We start from the raw sequence: 17,046 nt of genomic DNA, 5'->3' as shown, positions 1-17,046 counted from the left end.
AACCATCAGAGAAAATTGAGTTGCAAGTATTAAATACAGCATTATTTCACCAGAACTGGCTGGAAATTCTGGGATTTTACTCTAGCATATCTGGAAGGCAGATGGGGAAGACTGATTTAGAGTGTTATTGTAAAAACTCACAATGGCACAGGCATTGTATATGAGCCCTGAAGTCCAAAACTGCAATACAAATTTGCTTTATACTTTATAAAGTGAGTTGAAGTTCATTTCTGTGGCTCCTTTCTTGGTCCGCTTCAAAATCAGAAAGGCAGGCAATTACTGCCATTTAAGCTTCATTTTTCAAGTCTTTTAATATAATATGCCATTCATTCCTAATTAACAGTGCTCATGTTTTGAAGCATTATGAAACTGTTCTTTGTATTTCTTAATATAAAAGGGTTAATAACAATATTACTGTTAGATAACTAGCTCTCTCACACACAAACATGCACACAAGGAAGCAAGGATAATAGATATTTATCACAACTATTTCAATATATGCCACATGAAGAATCCATGGCTCTACAGTACTGATTATGTTCACTAATCCTGATTATTTTCAGTGAAAACACATTTTATACAACAGCTTTGGCCGATCATACACAAAAGGATAATCATATACATTTCCTATATGGCCTTGGAAAAATCACTAAAACCATCCATCCCCCTTGTCTGTATCATCTTTTCTATCTCAACAGGGTTGTACAAAACTATGTACAGAATGTCTATGGTCTTCCTACTGGTGACAGATCCTTACCTCTGTCAGAATATCAGAGTATTGTTGCAATTTGCACGAATTCCAAAAGAGCAATTATGTGGATTAACTTTAATAACCTGAAGGGGCAGCTTTCATTTAACAAGCATTTAAGCTGTATCATATCACACAATGCTATCAAGAGCCAATACAAGACCGATACCATCTATTCAGAATCCTTGAAGCAGAATGTTAGACAGGATATAGATTCAAGAACTGGTACAGCAAGGTCTGTGACCAACAAAGAGGGGAGGGGGGGTTACCTTGAAAGAGCTTATTAGTCAAACACATGCAAGAATTAACCAGAAACACATGGAACTCCTTTGTTAGAATCTGCCACAGAAGCCTTACTAAGACCATTAGCAACATTAATAACTGTAGTTGTAGGAATATTAGTGGAACAAACCAATTTTCTATTTTAATGTAAGTCACATGGTTCAGTACTTTCAAGAGGGTTCTATTAAGAGCTCTTCTGAAGTGTAATGTAAAGGCAGACTAACCTCTACTCTCTTCCTGATAGGGAATTCCTTGTTTTTCCACTCCATAAACAGCAATGCAGTTATATTGTGTAAACTAAGAACATGGAATCGGTAGAAACATGTGAGGGTTACAAGATGAATATAATGTGTAGTCTCTCTTAAAATCCTCGAATGAGACATGGTTGAACTAGCCTTTGAACTTGCTGAGTCTCCTGAGTCATCTTTAATGGCAGTACCAAAGTCATTCAATTAGCTTCTCAAATGTTTATTCCCCCTCCCTTTTTTGCTACCAGACACTAGAAGGATAGTCTTCTAAATCAGGGTTTTTCAAACTCTTTTCCAGTAATTTGATGAGATTGTGTGTGTGAGAGAGGGAGGGAGGGAGGGAGGGAGAGGAAAAGAAGGAAGGGAGGGGAAAGATAGAAAGAAAGAAGAGAGAGAGAAAAAGAAAGAAAAAGAGAGAGAGAAAGAAAAAGAAAGAAAGGAGAGAGAGAGAGAGAGAAAGAAAGAAAGAAAGAAAGAAAGAAAGAAAGAAAGAAAGAAAGAAAGAAAGAAAGAAAGAAAGAAAAGGAATAACTCTAATGTGGCCAATTTTTTACCACTAGATAGAACTTTGTCTTTGGATCAAGGATTCTAGGAATTTATTTTAATTAACAGGTTCTGCAGCCTAAAAAGATTGAAAACCTCTGTTCTATACATTATATCTCTTATTTTACACACAAAAATTCTTTGGCACTGATCAGCCCTTTGCTTGTTAACTTGCTCTCCAACAATGTCACTAAGAATATGCAAATAAAAGATTCTTGATGTTACTTGAAGGAGTTGGTCTCATCCATACACATCTCAAGGCGATTCTGCTTGTGGACCACAAGAAAACAGAATTCAATGGATAACTAAAAAAAGACTAAATGCTGTGGTGTCATACAAAGATTTCTCCATACCTACAGTAACTGGCAAGGAAAATTCAGTGCTGGGCCTTTTGAAGGTCAGGCAATGTTTTATCAGCCAAGGTGTCAATAAAAAAATGTACACATTAAACATGAAAAGCCCTATATACCATTTTGCTTCAATAGTTCCTATAAAAATACCACTCCAGTTGCATTTGTATAAAACTGACAAGTAAAATAACTGGAGTGAACTGAGCATGGATACCATATATATAAAATCACTGGAAAGCATTTTAGAACAAAAGAACATCTTTTTAGAATCCTGACTAAGCAAGTATAACATTTGCTTTGAGCCTTAACTGTTCAACCTCATGAAAAATTATGAAAAATGAACTTACCACTGCCAGTGTCTGGGAACTATTAAGCAGCAGTGGTTCCACTTCATAGCTCCTGAAACTAAGTCTTAGAATAAAAGTAGACAGCTGACCACAAAAATTAGCTTTGTCCTCATAAAATCATACCAAAATAAATGACTGAAAATATTTTCCTCAGAAATGGTTTCTTCAGTGCCTCCTTACAGTCTGCTGATATAACAACACTTGAGATTTATATAGTGTATTCTGTGCAATATAATCCCAAAATACTTGCCAGAAAGGGATTGTTTCATAACCAAGTGCTACCTGATCAATCTGGAGAAAGACAATAACCAACAATAAAAGGATTATTATAGGTTCTAAAGGCAAAGAAATTGGTTGGAAGCTAATATCTAACTACCCGTGGTAATTAATTTCATCCAATAGTATGTGAAAATATCATGTGAAAATTTAGAACACAGAAATGTGGATTTGTTGATGTTGTTAAACTTACCATTCTATACCATAAGGAGCTGCAACAGTGCTTTTGGGTGTTCTGTAGATAGCCCATTTTTCATTTTTAAAATAAACTATCAATTTTCAGTAATAAAATCTAGCACAAATTAAACAATGTTTTTGACTAATTTTTCTTTTGTACAAAAATGTATGCCACAATATTTTTCAGAGGGGAAATTGGGATCCTAAAGATGTGTAAAGGTAGCAAATTAATTGGCAATTCTAGCTAGTGCCAAAAGAAAAAAAATACAACAGGATATAAAAGTAGGGTTTCATCTTGACAAGGTCCAAGGTGTCATCCATTTGGATCTGCAGCAGAAAGCATGATTCTGTGTGATTGGAAGATACCATATAGCCACATCCTTACTGACACTTACAAACACATTAAGAAACAACCTGGAATCTTAGAAGTCTAAAACATTTTGGGGTACATGGGTTTGTGCAGATTGTAATTTTTCTTGCTATAGGAGCACAAAAGACAATAACAGTAACCATAAAGTGGTGGCATACAGTGCATAGTTCATTGCCACTTTCAAATTTTATATTCTTTATTTATATTTTCAGGCAAGTCTTATGTTCAAGTAGACTGAATTAAAAAATTAAGATACCAAAATACTGAGAAAGGACAGCAATGATTCACTAGGCAATCTCTTTCAAACCATAAGTGAAGACATTTGCAGAGAAGGAAGAAATACCTAATGGATGCAACCCATGGGAATGGTTTCTTTCCTGAGCAGGACTGGGAAATACTAAGAATACAAATACTAAAGCAAGCCAACCAACTACATTTCTTTTCATCCATGATTTTATACTTTACACTTTTATTTATTGTAATCAAATGGACAATCATTTTCTACCAGTATCAAGCACTTTCATCACATGTCATTGAGTTTATCCCTTTCTGGAAATAAAATTTTTTGAATAGCATAGAATATCTCCTTAAACTGAAAATAGAACTCTACTGGTGAGACTTTATTTTACAAGTTGATAATGTCTTGTCTTAAAATGACTGGCATCTATGCCACAACAAGCAGCAATCCTTCATTGTATTATAGCACAAAATGCAGGCAGTGTGCTAATTCTTGTTTTGTCAGTTTTGTTTATAGGGTAGAGGACCTGATTCCTTTCTTTCTTTGAAGGCTGAGAAAAGAAACCATTTCCATGAGTTGCATCCCTTAGGGATGTCTTCCTTCCCTGCAAATGCCTTCATTTATAGATTGGAAATAAAGCAAAATCAAAGTTCTGCTACCTCATGCATCCTACAGTTTGGGAGAGATGTTGAAATTCCTTATCCACAAACCTGACAGCCAGACCTCTCTGTGGCCTGTCCTGCAGATTATAATATCCAGGCAGACTGAGAACAAGACACAAAGTCCCACCAACATCCAGGAAAGCCTGTAAGGCTTTAAATGGCTTAAGACCAACACCTTGAATTCATCTGGAAGACAAGAGCAAAACTTTCAGTAGCTGAAATGATAGGATGCGAAGGTTAGCGGCCTTTTATTCTCACTTGAAGCTCCCAGAGTGCTTGACCTTTCCAATAGGCTCCACAACATCTGTTACTACAACAGTGATTTATGATTTCCCAAAAGTTTAAGGGAAAAAAAACATGAAAAATGTAGTGTAAGCCTAAAATAGGAGTAATAGAGTTAAACAATGTACAATTACGCATCTGTTTACCAGCTTTTCATTCAAGTTCTTCAATGTGCAAGGCAGATATTACAGTATATTAGTGTAATATTTTGAGAAAATGCTATAGGAAAGACCTGTTTTTCCTATATAACTAAACTAACTATAACTATATATATATATATATATATGGTCAGACACGACTTCTCAATTAACAACAACAACAAATATATATAAAACTATAACTAAAAAATTATACAGATATAACATGCCAAACCGGGAAGGTGAACCTCACTTGCTAGGCCAAACCATATGATAAATACCTGTTCAAATCCTTATAAGTGGTACATCAATGTTCAGATGGCAGCATTTTTGCTTATGATAAGTACTCCTAAAATTAGGTGCCTTCAGGTTAGTGCTGACTCTTGATGACTGCCTAGACTAGTTCCTGCAATTTTCTTGGCAAGATTTTTCTAAAGTGGCTTGCCATTGTCTACCTCAGGGGTAGGCAACCTTGGCTCTTTTATGACTCGTGGACTTGAACTCCCAGAATTCCTAAGCCAGCATCAGCTCAGTTGAAGTCCATGAGTCATAAAAGAGCCAAGGTTGCCTACCCCTGGTCTACCTCTTCCTAGGGCTGAGAGAGAGGGACTGGCCCAAGGTCACCCAACTAGCTTTGTGCCTAAGGGTCAGTGTTTGCATAGATTTTCATATGAAAATTGGCAGATATTTGTTGATTTTAGAAGCTAATCGAAATATTCAAAATCTAAAAAAAGTGCATCCCTGCACAAAGTAATTAGTTGGGTTTTTAGTTCTGCAGCCATCCTAATTATGCAAAAGAAACAGTTAAAATCCTATTGACACATATCTGGGTCACAAAAATATATTGAAAATTTGACTATTTCTAAAGATGAATTTGCAGTAATGGAATATATGCTTGGTTGCAGCTGCTGAACTGCGTGGTTTACTCATATAATCTACATTAGTTGAAGAAGAAGAAATCCTACTGAGTCTTTCCCTCAGCAAGAATTGGTATTTTCCAGACATAAAATCCCTACCAGGAACATTCCAAACACAGATAGGAAGAATATGAAGTAGTTTTTCATTTCATACAGCCAGTACTGAATATTTATAGGATGAGAATCTGGGTAGATCAAATGATGATTAAGCTAAGAAGGACAAAAAAAAAAAAAACCTTTACTGGCAAATTCAAAAAAGCCAAAGTGGATCCATTGAAATGGCTTGGTAGCTTCAGATGTTTTTTCAGATTCAAACAGTAAATTTCTATGGTAATTTTTTAGCTCAAATCAAAATACACTCAGCTCACTATGCAATTTATGGGAGGGGGTTGTGTATTTGTTTTTCTCACAATTGTAATGCTTTATTATTGGGTCTTTGTGTAAACCTGTTACAAAACTTTCTATATAATCACATGGAGAATGATAGGTTTGAAACAAATATTTATTACCTAGGAAGACAAAGATTTGTAGCTTGAATATTTTTTTGGTTTAAGTTACTAGTTTAACTTACCTTGCTGTACATTAAGAGAATACTGTAAAGAAGTTAATCTTTAGAATTTAATAATCTTCAGAAGACATACTTGCATCTCTTTTAAAGTTATAGAATAACAATACATTTCCATAAATTTTATGACATTTAAACAAAGTTTCTCTGCTACTCTCTACTTTCCTTACCTTCCGTCGAGTCTTATTTTCAGATCAGGAAAATATTTGTGTACATGAAAAAGCAGTATCAGTTCCTTGGAGGTGTCTCCATAAAAGAACACTCACTTCAGCTAGAGTAAGTCACATTTAGTCATTCTTACATATTGATATTTTGTTTTAAAACAATACTGCAATATTACAAAGTAATTTGGTACTGAATTGAAAATAACATTATTAGATTGGAATATTTTCTGCTGTGATGATGAAAAAAGTTTCAGGATTGGCATTAATAAAGGGAGCCACACAGATTTTGATAGGCCTATCTATACATTAGAAACAAAATTCTCCTTCAGTTCAGCAGACTATGTATCTTAATTCAACACAGATAAAAAGGAATCAGGGCTATTGCATCATTGTGGATGCCATTTTTTTAATCATATCCTGCAGACACTGCTGGAAAAATACAATACATAAAGCAGACTATATTACATTAGCTTATGGCAATGTCAGAAATAATTACTGTCTCTATGATATTTACCATCTGTATATGCAAGTTATATTTCATTGCAAGATTAATTTATATTCAGCTTGACTTCACCCACATAAGCCTGCACCGCCACTAGGTGGAGCTCATTTGCAAATGACTTCCTCTCCCTGATTTTCAAAGATGGGAATGAGAGAAATAGCCACAAGAGAATGAAATCAAGGTTGTAATATATTTTGCTTCCTTTGTGCTAGGACTTGTGTGGAAAGATCATGAGCATCATGTCTATCATTTTAAACAAAGAAAATTTCCACACTGACAAAAAAAAGAAAGAAAATAGAGTCAAGAAAAGACAAAAAGTAGAATAAGTCAGAAAAGATGTGTATGCAAACAAGTAGATTTTAAATCTGAAATTTTTTCATTAGATATAATTCCAGAAAAAATTGATAAACAAAATGTATATTTAGCATTACATGTATTAACAACAGTGAGGATTGTATTTGCGCAGCACTGGAAAAATGAGATAACACCATTGGATGAAGTGATAACGAAGAAAATATTGGACTGTGCTGGAATGGATAGTCTTACATTGAGAATCAAAGAAAAAAGAGACACAGAATACTTCCAAACATGGAATTTATTTTATCAATGGCTGGAAAAACAAGATGGAGAGTAAGAACTTAACTTTTGTGACTAAGCAAAAAATCAATCCATTCAACACGGTGTTCATTAAGCACTAACAAATTGTAATAATAGAAAATTAATAAAATACTTTAAAAAAGAAAAGATGAGTATGCAAACTCCTACAAGTGGTCATTGTTTTACAGAGAATAAAGATAAAGGATGCTAAATGCAGCATCAAAGAAACTGCCTATAGTACTTAGTTTAAGGATGACCCAAATGGGGTAAAACTACTTGAATTGTTTCCTTCTTATACAAATGCATTTTTACAAGCTTTTCTAATATATGGCCATTCATAGATCAAGTATATTTTGAAAACATTTTCCCAAATATATGGCCATATCTATACAGTGATGGAAAACAGTGACGAGAAAATGTAATTTCATTCCAGATAAATTCATAGATTTGTTTGGAATATTTGGGAGCTGGGAGATAAATCTTCCTACCTCAGATATTGAAAAAAATGATAAAAAGAGTAAAACTCTGGATATACTTGATTTTTTTAAAAAAAAAAAGCAGTCTGGGGGACACAACTTATTCCAGAAAAATTCTAATTAAAAAGACAACCAAAATAAATGTTTCAAAGTAGATAAGTGAAGATCTTAACTGCTATACTGTTTTCTTAGTGCTGCTAGGGGTGATATATAAACCATTAAACTGCTAAGCACTGCCTCAGTTGAAGGGGCATTTTCTCCTCCACAACATAGTCAATAAGCTTCAGAAATTAGCCTGCAGCAAACTGAAGTGCTCCAGTCAAATAGACAGAAATACTTGAATATCGACATAAAAAGAAAAAATGAATTTTGGGAGCAGAAAAACATATGTGGAAATTGCTTTGAGAGTGATTGGAGGGTCAAAAGAGAGTGAGACTGTTGTTTCCAGCTAGTTCCGGCAATGGGTGAAAAAATATGTCTCAATTTGACCTCAGTAAATTAAGTATGAGAGAGTCAGGGGTTGTAATGGAATGTGCGGATGACTCTGGGTGACAAGAGGAAACAATCAAACAAGAGAGACAGGAGCCCCCAATGGATTAATGGTCAGTGATAGAAATTTAGGAAGAAAACATACTAATTGTTTGGGCAGTTAAAAGTAGAAAGAGGTGGGAGGAAATATCTGGTATTTTTTTCCCCTTACAGTAGGTGTCTTCAAACGTGGCCCTTTTATGACTTGTGGACTTCAACTCCCAGAATTCCTCAGCCAGGCACGCTGGCTGAGGAATTCTGGGAGTTGAAGTCCACAAGTCATAAAAGGGCCAAATTTGAAGAATCCGGCCTTACAACATTTGTTACAGAGGACAATACTTTGAGAAATATAGAAGACAGTTTCAGGCCAACCTTAGGATTCATAGGATGAGAATATTTCTGGTAAGTATACACATATTTATATTAAAAGCATTTAGAGACCACTTTTAAGTTCTATACAAACATTCTTTCCATTCTTGCAAATCATAAGTTACTATATGTTAGAAAGATGGAATCTACCTTGTGACCCCAAGTTCCTAGTGTTTTTTTCCTAGCATTATGGAAGTGGTTTCTCATTGCCAACATCTTTTTTTTTAGCACCTTCAAAGCTAGGTTCCAAACTATTTACTCCTCACCTGTGCACAAAAGTAAAATGGCTGTCTATATAAATTGTGTGTGTGTGTGTGTGTCTGTGTGAGTACATTATTCAGTAAAGATGACTAATATGTGGTATTTACATTCACAAATCAGAATTATTACATATATAGTACATGATTTATTCCAAATATGATATATTTCTGTCAAGATTTTTTGAAATATAGATAGATAGATAGATAGATAGATAGATAGATAGATAGATAGATAGATAGATAGATAAGAATGGCACTGACGCCATCTAAAGGTTACAGTTAAGAATACAGTAAGATTGGACTTTTATTCCATAGCGTTTCAAAATTATAAAATAATATTCTTCTTCTCAGAACATTTGCCTCTTTTTGATACCCTCTGAATTATGTAATTTTAGTGCCCTCATTCGGACAATTGTTTCTAGGCAAGAGTTTATGCTATGGTAACGTGATTGCGATCACCTCTTAGCAGCATAATAGAAACATTTCAGATTTTAATTGAATCAATAGCTGTGGGTACTAGAGGGGTAATCCTGTAAAAACAGGATACAATTCCAACTAAGAGAACAGAAAAGGTAAAACACACCTTCCTCCATTCACAGATACAGATACTGCTCTATAGAATAGCTTCAAGTAGCTTTATGGTATAGATCAGTGGTCTCCAACCTTTTCAGGCTCGTGGCCTGGAGGGAAGGAGAGAAGCTTCCAAATTGGTGCGTGTACACATGTGCATGCAAACAAGGCCATGTGCACTGGCATGGCACTAGTGGCCCCATTCACGTATGCTGCATGCACTGGCACTGTGCAGATGCATAAATGGCCATGCAACCTCCGCAGTGGCTAGTGGCCCCTTTCATGCCTGCACAAAGAGCCGCGCACACTCGCCCGGTGCTAGCAGTCCCATTTGCGCATGTGTGCTTGCGCAAATGGGCTGCGAGTGCTAGCGCAAGTGGGGGGAATGCACACCCACACCTGCATGTACTGGCCAGCCATTTCCACAGCCCACTGGCCAAGAGCCCATAGCCCCATCCCGGGCCGCAGCCCATAGTTTGGGGACCTCTGCTATAGATGAAACCAAATAAGAAAATGGCTGGGATTATTTCTCTCCCCCCCCAAAAAATATTATGTCTTTCTGTATTCAGGTATTCTCAAATTGTGAAGTGATTACAGATCCCCAAATTTCTGAGCATCATTATCCCAATGAACCTGGACGGCATTTATAAGGAAATGCTGATGTTCTTTCAATCAGACTGTCAGGGATAAGCCAAAGTGTGAATATCTTTCTTCTATACATGGTTATGTCAGAGGAAAGTCATGCCAAGCAACTTTGACTTCTGAAATAATAGTCTTACTCTAATGCTTCAAAATAGGGTGCATCTACTGCAGTGCACTGTGATAATTAAAGCCTTCTGTTCTTGGCTCCAAATTTCAGAGGCCCATCCAGAGGGAACTGTAGACTAGTTCTTCATGCCAGACCTTCACCCAGGGCTTTGTAATACATTTCTCTGCACAAACTGAAACCCACACTCATAATGAAGTATCATAAACAAGTCTTAGAAAGATAAATTGCTTTTATTGCTGATACAAGAATTCCTATAGATCTTCTATTGCAGAATCAAGCAATCAAAGCCTCTATTTATATCAACCCTGAGATTTAATTATTTTATCCTTTCTCCTTTTCTTATCTGGTAATAGATTTTTTTTTTATCACTCACTTCTAAGGTGACCAACTTTTTTACAATGAGAAGGAGGACACAAATAAATTGAAGAAAAAAAAGTGAGTCTAATGCATGCGTGTGTGCTGTGTCGTGTTTCGATAAGAAGTAAATAAAGCCAGTTGCATGCGGCGCACTCTTGTGTGCGACGCACTCTCCCAAAACAATTCTTCTGTGTGGAGTGCATGCGTCTCATAATCGCGTCTCACCACACTATTCCGAGCCTTGACGAATTGTCATGTCAAATACAAATATGTCACATCACACGCAACAGATCGGATCGGCATTGATCAAATATGGAGATTTACAGATTAGTCTTCAAATATCGAAAAGGAGGACATGTAGGAGGACACTTTTTGAGAGAGGACAGAACTTACAAAAGGAGGACTGTCCTCCCTAAAGGAGGACGGTTGGTCACCTTACTTCTCAGCATTGAATATGAAGAGTCCCTGAATTGTGTTTGATGATAGCCTTGTCTGATCTTCAGCTTTCTGCTTCTGACTTGCCAGTTTTAATCCTCACAGTTCAGAGCTGACAACCTGAAATGTCAGCAGGCTAAATATCTAGGTCTGAATCTACACAATGTTCAAATATCTGAATTAGAATGACTGAAAATAGATTAGTATCCATTGGTATGGCTTTAGTCTGTTTGCATTACCCTTATTTCTTGGCTTGGATTATTTTGGTATGGAGGACTAATAAGAAGCCCAATATCACAGATATATTTTCAATAAAGCAAACTGGATTCACCAGCTAACCCTGTCACAAGAATCTATTCTAGGATCCTGTACACAAATACCAGAAAGATTAAACAAGGCCTCTCATGTACAGATACTGTAGATTGTTCAGTAATACAGCTGCTTTTAAACACCCTGTGGGAAGTCAGCCCCTCAGAGAAGGAAATATTAAAAGGGCAGAAAAATATATTTTCTCAAAGGATCTTAAAGAGACAGAAAAGCATGCCCAGTTTTCTTAATAGTCCCAAGTCTCCCTCCCCCAGGCAGAAACCAGTTCTGTAGAAACACAGATATAAATAATCCAGGAAGGTTAGGAAGGTTAATCCAGCTAGAAGCTTAGGAAGACAAAGACACCTAAAATCTACATATCCCACCCAAACTCTAAGACAGGCCATAATAGGATTAACCCACAGATACCAAAGGGCACACTTAGACTCAAGTCAAAGTTCACATTGTGAATTTTGCAGATGATACAACAGTAGTGGACCTTATTCAGGATGACAAGGTGGAAGCTTATCGCAAGGAGGTTGAGGGGTTGGTGAACTGGTGCAAGGAAAACAGCCTAGTTTTAAATACCAGAAAAAACAAAGAGATCATTGTCAATTTCAGAAAACACAGGCACAGCCACACTTCTCTGTGTATTAATGATTCACCTTTGGAGATGGTTACCAGCATCAAATTCCTGGGTGTGCAGCTAACGAGTAGGCTGGCTTGGTTGCTCAACAGTGAGAAATTGGAGAAGCGGGCACAGCAGTGCCTGCATTTTCTGCGTCACATGAGAAAAGCACATCTCCCTGTCCTGACCATTTTCTACAGGGGGACAATCAAGAGCATCCTGTCATACAGCATCACAGTCTAGTCTGGAAGCATCACTGCTTCAGACAAGAAGACGGTGCAGAGTGGTGAGGATGGCCGAAAAGATCATTGGCAGCTCTCTCCCTTCCATCCAGGACATAGCACAGAAGCGTTGCTTGAGCAGGGTCTGTAAGATCATCTGGAACACTACACATCCTCTTCATGACCTGTTTTCCTTGTTACCTTCTGGGAGGAGGCTTTGTGGTATCCGTAGCAGAACATCCAGATTCAGCCATAGTTTCATTCCATACAGTATTAACCTTGTGAACTCTCAAGCTTTTTCCTTCCATTATATATTCAAGATGGACAGTATTTAATATTTATTTGATATGTATATGTAGGGGTGTGGGTCTATACGTATGTTGTACATAGTATGTTTAGATGTGTGTCATGTATGTTTCACTTTGAGAGTAGGCAAGTAAATTTCATTTTTGATCTGTGCCATTGTGCTCACAGTAAAAAAAGTGACAATAAAGGCTGTCTTATCTTATCTTATCTTATCTTATCTTATCTTATCTTATCTTATCTTATCTTATCTTATCTTATCTTATCTCTTATGCCACAGGAACAACTCCAAAAAAAAGGCTCCAGAGAGTATAAAAAACCACTCCCTACATGTGCTCTCTCTCTTTTCTTCCAGAGCCATCTTCCTGTCTGGCTCTCCTCTTCAATAAACTACAACCTTCTTCCTAAAGCAGTCGCCATGTTATTTATTCCTGGCTTGGACTGAACCATGATGAAGACTTTTCCTTCAACAACACAAAGCTGCTCTTACCCTATGTAATTTCACCTGAAATGTCAACATTTTCTGAGCCAACATCCCTTCTATGGTATATTGTTTCATGCTTCCCTCTTAGTAGTAATAATATTAGTTTTATTTAATGTCTGCTTATAAAAAAAAGCTCAGTATAGGGGAATTTAAATGATATATGACATAAACCAATATCATAATAAAATTATGTATAAGGTATGAAAAATACAGTTTACACTAACCAATATAAGCAATCCTAATATTATCACAACTTTTGCATAAATCTACAGTAGATGAAAAGGAAGGTTTCTCCAGCTTCATGAAGATCTTGCAGAAAAAAAGCATAGTTGGCAAGATTGCTGTCTATAGATAGCAATTTTAACAGGAAAAAAAGCTAATACATTTTAACTGAACTTTTCAGCTGAGCACACAGGAGCATAAACTGTGATCATGATTGTCAAATAATTGAGTTTGTGATACAAACACCTCAAAAGATTAATACCGACAATAATACGTAAACTTGATGGGAAAAAAAGAGATAGGGGGATTGCAAGAGAAATCCAGAATCATTTTGATTCATCAATAAACCTTCAGTAGCTTTTATTAATCTAACCCTCATGCTAAACTATAGAACATCAGAATGCCAAAGCCTGATCTTACCTTCAATCTATTGTTAACAGAAAGTTTCTACTGTACTTACAATTAACCATAAACTTCATATTAGATTAATTCTAACCAAAAGCCATACTGTGAATGGAAAAAAATTACCCTAAAATTTACTCAAGCAGGTAACTTGTACATAACATTAATTTAAGATGAAGCCATCCCAAGATGTTTCAGCAGGAAAGTAGTGTTTTCCCAAATATCACAACAGAGTATCTCTCATAAGGACATTACATGCCACATGAAGGAAGAATCTTTGCAGGTTACAATAGACCAGTGGTTCTCAACCTGTGGGTCAGGACCCCATTTGGGGTCGAATGACCATTTCATGGGGTAGCCAAACAATGCAGTCCGCCATTTTTCCCCTTTTCCTTAGCTGTGCTACTCCCTTTTATTCTATTGGCTTTTGAAAGCCAATAGAATAGACTCTCTTGAATAGAGTTTAATTCTATTGGCTTTCAAAAGCCAATACGAATTGTCCAGGCTGTCTCTGCCCTACTGAGCCCACCAAAAGTCCCATTCTGCAAACGGTGCTGCAAGTTGTCTGCAGCGAAGGCGAGCTGTCTGAAAGCTTCCACCCCTCCCTGCTGAGCAACTACTAAAAATGTAAGTAAAAGAGGGCCAGGGGTGGGAGGTGGGAGGCCAGCGGGCACAGGGAGGGTTGCTGGTGTGCGTGGGGCCCGGCGGGTGCCTTACCTCCCTTGGGCTGGGCCAGCTAGTGGCCCAGCCGGTGGTCGGCCTGCACCGTCTCTGCCGCTTGCCAGCTATGCCTCGGCCAGCTCAGGGGACGGCACCACGCATGTGCGGCGCTCCCGGGCAGGGAAAGTCCTCGACCTACGACCGGTTGGGTAGTCCTCGACTTACAACCAGTTGGGTAGTCCTCGACTTATGACTGGTTGGGGGTCGTGGCATTAAAAAGGTTGAGAACCACTGCAATAGACCTACTCTAGGACAAACTCTTTCTTCCAGCTGCTGAGCAGTGTGCCTCTATGGCATGGTCCCCAACCTTTGTGGCACCAGGGACCGGTTCTGTGAAAAACAATTTTTCCACAGACTGGGATGGTAGTGGTTTCGCACACTACCTAGATCCCACACATGCGCAGATGAAGCTTTATTCGCTTGGATTTTAGGACAGACCTAGGCATTTTACAGCTTGTGGGGCACATCAGGCCTGCAGGCAGTCCCCACCTGGCCCATGGCATCAGTAGGGAGGTGAAGGTTAGTGCAGTGTCAGTGGTGGGGTGGCATCAGCAGGGGGCAGGATGGCATCAGTGGCACCTTAAAACAGTCCCAGTTTCTCATGTGTCCTCTTGGGAAAATTAGTTGCCCACCCATTCCAGGATTTCACAATTCCAAGTTGAAACTATGGTTGAGTCTGTACATGCATTGTGGGATATGGAGTTTTTATCATATCTTTTGACTGATAGTTGATCTAGGTTAACTCTGTCACCTCCCATTCCAAAAAATTGGCCAGACTGCCAGAATTAATTTTACAATAATTATTTTCTGTCCAATAGATGTGACATGTATGGCTGCAAAATTTTGCTCATTAGTGACAGGAACTTACCTGATGATGGCATGTTTAGTATAAAGCTGAAATAAATTACACTGTTTTAAATTTAATTTAAACTTTTATTGATCTATTCACTTTTATTTGTATTCTGGTCTATATCTTAATAAGCCAGTATTACATCTCTTGGCCATCCTGTAATTAAATAAGTACTAGAATGCCACATTCCTCCTATTAGAATTTCTCCATTGAAACAATTTAGAAAGTAACTTCTTTTATTAAACTGAATGAAAAATGGTAGAAAAACATTGGGCAAATTTCTCTGCTATGCACTAAAGATGATTTTTGCTAAGAGTTGGAAGGGATCTTGTAGGTCATCCAATCCAACTTTCTGCTTAAGCAGGACAGTCTATACCACGGGTGTCAAACTTGCCGCATCACATGACATGTTGCGACATATCGCAACTTTTTTTGCATTGCTGGAGCTGGGGTGGGCGCAGTCTCCGCATGATGCAACCAGCCCACAGACCAGCAGTTTGACACACCTGGTCTACACCATTTCAGATTAATGGCGATCCAGTCTCTTCTTGAAAGCCTGCAGTGATGGAGCACCCACAACCACTGAAGGCAAACCATTCCACTGGTTGATTGTTCTTACCATTAGGAAATTTCTCCTTATTTCTAGGTTGCTGCTTGATTAGTTTCCATCCATTGTTTCTTGCTTGCCTTCTGGTACTTTGCAAAATAGTTTGCCCCCCCCCCATCTATGTGGCAGCCCTCAAATACTGGAAAATTGCTATTCTATTCTGTTCTGTTCTATTCTATTCTATTTCACTCCCCCATCCTTCTTTTCACTAGACTAAACATACCTTTCTCCTGTTCATATCTTTAGAAGAGACTTCCAACTATTACCTATGAAGGCACATAAAAGAAATTATTTGGCATCTGTGCTAAGCCATTAATAAGCAATGTCCTTAACGAAAGCAGGCAGCTAGTCATAAATAAATTAAGTTTTTAAAACAGTGAATAGTCATTTAGATGAAAAGAGGCATGGTTGAAAAGGACAAAGTGTTAAAAACAGGATGATTATGATATATAGAAGAAAAGATAGTGTTAAATTATATAGACTCACTAGCTCCTCTTCAGAGTAATCTCCTCAATAAAAATAGCTTGCTATTTGTAACAGGCTGTCAAATGCAAAATAAGTAAGAAAATGCCTGCCTTTGCTGATCTTGATCTGGTAACATAGCTGTTTGAGCCAGAGTTCTAAACACACATAGATATGCATCTGCTTATGGGAAAGGGAACTCAAGTATCTTTATTGAACTTTCTAATTTTTACATCACAATTTGGTGATTTCCAAAACTCTACCTAGTGTCTAGAGAAAAAAAGCTAAACAGCAAAACCAAATGCTCATGGAGTTGACATTCTCACCTTTGCTAGAGGTGTTCAAGCTCAGGCCACTTTAGTTATTTCCTGTTAATAAAAGTGGAGAGCCATTCTATACAATGAAATTTAACGATTCTGATCCCGGCTGCACAAATATTTGTCACTGTGGACCATATAGAGTCAATTTTTCAAAAAAAAAAAAGCATCATTTAAAGCATGAAATTTAACTCCGACTCTGATCCCAGCATACATTTTAGCATTTCGGTTGAAAAATTTTTTGTCCCCCTGGCCTACCACGTCCCTGACCACGGCATTACAAACTTTCCAAATCTTCACTGAAATACACTTAAATATTTCACTGCTGACAGTTCACTCCTGAGTTTTATAGACA

The 17,046-nt window shown here is 37.4% G+C and overlaps 1 long non-coding RNA gene across 1 annotated transcript in view; it reads right to left on the bottom strand.

Annotated features, from left to right (window-relative positions):
* Positions 1-2,680, bottom strand: part of LOC120308069 — an 86,947-nt gene extending 84,267 nt beyond the window's left edge. The window contains exon 1 of the long non-coding RNA XR_005556734.1: positions 2,519-2,680. This is a non-coding gene — a long non-coding RNA (uncharacterized LOC120308069). The remainder of the gene's footprint in view (positions 1-2,518) is intronic.
* Between the last annotated feature and the right edge of the window lie 14,366 nt (positions 2,681-17,046).

The sequence above is a fragment of the Crotalus tigris genome, unplaced genomic scaffold, assembly GCF_016545835.1.
Source record: "Crotalus tigris isolate CLP2741 ecotype Arizona unplaced genomic scaffold, ASM1654583v1 scf7180000017861.769447, whole genome shotgun sequence".
Taxonomy (NCBI): Eukaryota; Metazoa; Chordata; class Lepidosauria; order Squamata; family Viperidae; genus Crotalus; species Crotalus tigris.
Note: the sequence above shows the minus strand (reverse complement) of the source record. Positions and strands in the feature narration are given on the sequence as shown.